Below are 3,947 nucleotides of genomic sequence, written 5' to 3'. Positions count from 1 at the left end.
AAATCCCCCCAATAAAGTTGGATATTCCAAGCTGGCATTCAAATGGCATGCATCCAGAGTGGGGTTAGCTCCACCATCTTCCAGTCAACTAGTCTAGAAGCTATGGAAAAACACAGGCTACAAAGAAAGGTTTAACTAACTGATTTTGGTCAGTGTTATGCCCTGGAGGCATTGCAGGGCACATTGCAGATTTCTGCTGGCTGCTCCTGGCCGTGGTGGGGCAGACATGGGGACTGGGGCTGCAGCTTGCTGAATATGCCAGGGGCCAGTGCTGCCCCAGTCTCCTGCTGGCACAAATATCTGTTTCCCCATGCTGTGAACAGGACCCAGGTGATGGATATGGCTGAATGCAAACTCCTTCCCCTGTATTTATTTTTCTCTTTGCTGGAAGAGCTTTAACTCAGATTAGCTCCCTGATCTGTTCACTGCACAGCTGCATGACTGCCTGTGCCACCCCACCCGAGCAGGTGAATGTGGGAGCAGGTGACTTGGAAGGAGCATGCTGTGCTTTCATTTTATAGCCATGATTAGATATCAGGACTGGGAGTATCAGTCCTATCATGGCAAGGAATTGCTGTGAAATTAGATGGTTTTGTCTGAAGAAAATCCTGGTAGTTCCCTGTTAGGAAGAGAGCAACATGTTTGGTGAGACAGAGTTGGGAGGGCCAGCAGAGGGGTGGGCAGCTTGGGAACCCTTGAAAAGAAGCAGATCTGCTCAGCCTAAACCAGAGTACTGAGGAGATGTGCCACAGATAACAGAAGCCACAGTTGTGTCATCTGTGGGATGCCTTTCCCTGTCTTTACTGGGATAAAAGCTGTTTCCTGTGTGCAGCTCATCAGTTCTGTTCTCAGTCCATAGCTGGAAGTGCATCATGACTTTTGCAGAGACTTGGCTTTTGCTCCTCCTTGCTGGACCCTTGGTCTCCTCTGCACTTGTGGGACTGCAGAGGACAGTCCCAGATGTGGGGAAGTGATTTTTTTCCAGCACTAGGTGGCTGTATGGCATTCTGCAGTGTCCTGTACACAAGTCCTTTGAAAGTTGGGAAGTGGGCCATTCTCAAATGGAAAGGCTTCTGTGTTTTCACACCTCCACCTCAGTATCATCTTTTTGAAAGTTAAGAAATCAGGGAGTGAAGGGATTTTAATAGTGTAAGCTTGTCCCTGGCTGCAGACACTCTTGTCTGTGTGGAGTAGGCATGCAGCCCAGCACAGGAGTGATGCTGGTGACAGGGCTGTGACTGCTGTGGCATTGCTGCTCTTAGAGGCCATGAACACAGAAGGGAGAGCCTGCCTGTGTAATTCTGTTCCAGACCCCTCCAAATGCTCCTGCTGCTTGGAGGCCACTCAGTGTCCCCCATGGGACACGAGCATGGTCAGGAGAGGGGTCCACTCTGCCAGGGGACACAGGGCAGGGGTCTGTCCCTGGCTCCTGGTGATCCTCAGGTGTCCTGAGGGGTGGGGACTCGCACCAAGCTTTGCTCGTGGACCAGGAGCTTTGAGAGGATTAAGTTGTCCCAAGGCCTGGCTGTGTCCCCAGGCTGTGGCTTTGCCAAGGCCAACAGGAGCTGTGCTCAGCTGCTGTTTTTCATGAAACCCAGCCCTGAGAAGCAATTTGTCTCCAAATTAAAGACAGGCAGGTGTTTTCCTTTGGCACTGTCTTTGCCGTGCTCTGGTGTCAGTACATTTCCCTGCCCATGCCCTTCCCCTCTCATTAGCAAAGAGCAAGAACTAGGTTTGGCTTAAACATAAATATAAAATCCCAGTGTAGTGGTTGTGGAATCCTACATACATAAAGGCTGATGCAGCAGGGCTTTCACAATGCTCAGTGGTGCCTCTGGTTATTTCTTCACAGTGAACAGCACTGAAAAACCTTTCACAACTGGAATCCTTTATGTGTTTGAGCTTCACCTTCTGAATATTTTATTGTGATTGAAGCTACTGTAATTTTCTTCTTTTCCAGAGCTCTCTGGGGTGAAATTTGTGCAACTCCACACCAACAAATGTGATGATACAGAACATTTATTTTGCATTTCCGTGGTGGCACATCCAGTGTGATGATACATATATTTAAGAAAAGAGGCCTAGACGAGGATTAAAGATCTTGCTCCAAGCTGCTGTAAATGCAGAAGGTGAGACATCTAATGAATTAGCAGGTCTGCTGAAATTATTTATAAGCCACTAAGTCCAGGGGCACAATAATACATGAGGTCTCCATTGTGCTGGGTACTGTATGTGGGTAGCAAAAGGCTGGTTTAGGCCCCCAGATGTTTTTTGTAACTCTGCTGAAATTCTTAAATGATGTCACTTTGCAGCCTTGTTTCATGCTTGTTTTCTCTGAATGGGTTTGAATGAAGATCCCCAGGACATAAGAGTAATGTGCAGGAGTATTTGTCCCCAGGATTTTGCACAGTTGATCAGACGTGAAAAGGAGACGCTGCAGTGACTCATCTGACCCTGCAGTGCCGCCCTGGGCTCTGCTAAGGTCCCCAGCACAGGAATGCAAAGCATTCCAGAAGCTTTCCTCAACAATTCCAGATAGCAGCCAGCAATTTTCTCACCAATGTTACATAAAATGGACAGGGGAAGCAAAAGGCTAATTGAGTAAATTATTGCAAACTGCCTATGGAATATCTTTGATTTATACTAGCAATGTATAGTATAACTGCAGGAGTGGTACTGCTAAGGATGGCTCTGGTAGATTTTTTTTTCATTTTACATTTTCCATTTTCAATACGAGCAGCTTTCAGTACTAGATATAAAAATTCTTCTTATAGCAGAACTGCTATTACATTAGGCCAAGATTTTGGCAATACTTAAAGATTTACTGGTGTTTTCTTTTAAACTTGAAAAGTTGCAAGACTGTCTTTCTTGTAATTAAAACCAGTTTGTTTTTTTTTTTTTTTCTCTCAAATTTACTGTCCAAATTTAAGCAGGATAGATAGATACAGGTTGTAACCATAACATGTTACCATCTCTCACTGGTGAAATTCATTTAACCATAGCAGCAGATGAAGGTATTAGGGAGGGATTTAAAGGAGGATAATGAGGTAAAAAACGCTGCAGCTCCTTCTAAATGCCAATCCTCTGTAATCAGGAAGGGCCTTTTGGGAGCAGGCAGTGGCAGGGGAAGCTGAGCTGGGCCAGCACTGCTCACTGAGCTGCCAGCTCTGCCAGGAGCACCAGCCAGCCCTGGAGCAGGGCAGGGCAGGACAGAAGGACAGAAGGACAGAACATCTGTGCTGCCTTGTCCAGCCCAAGCACTCACACCCATCCAACTGATGCCTTGGAATAGCCTTAGTGGAGAAGTAGCTGGGCCAGAGCTTGGGGTTTTGTTCCAGGGGATTTTTATTGGTTGGTTTCCTTTTTTTTTTTTTATTTTTAATTTTTCATTTTTTTCTATTTCTTTTTGTTGTTGTTGTTGTTGTTGTTGTTGTTGTTGTCGTCGTTGGTCGGTTGGGGCATTTTTTGGGTTTGTTTTTTTTTTTTTGTGATTTTTTGGGGTCTTTTTTTGTGGTTTTTTTTTTTAATTATCTTTATTTTATTTATTTTTTGGGGTTTTTTTTAGTGGGGAGGTGGAAAGTCAGTTTGTTTCAGTGTCTAATTTTCCATTGGAAGCAAACTGCCTTGTTTGCCCTCCGAGGGCAGCAGCTGAGCCTGATGTGTCTCAGGGGGGCAGCAGCGCTGGCCGGAAGTGGCTGCCAGGGCTGCTCTGGGATTTGTTTTCTTTTGATTATGGGAAAAGAAACCCGAGATATTTCTGTGCATGCAGAGCATTCTTCATCACTGACAAATCTGTTGTCAAGTAGGCGCGAGGGGGAGGTGCCATCTTGAAAGACGACACAAATATGTTTGAATCAGCCTTAAAAACCCAAACAAACTTATTTTTAGTGACTTCCAGAAAGTTCTGCTATCAAAAAAATGGGGGAAAAAAATTGAGATAGATAGCC

Source organism: Melospiza melodia, chromosome 13 (assembly GCF_035770615.1).
Source record: "Melospiza melodia melodia isolate bMelMel2 chromosome 13, bMelMel2.pri, whole genome shotgun sequence".
In the NCBI taxonomy this organism is placed as follows: domain Eukaryota; kingdom Metazoa; phylum Chordata; class Aves; order Passeriformes; family Passerellidae; genus Melospiza; species Melospiza melodia.
This window is presented reverse-complemented; position numbering follows the sequence as displayed.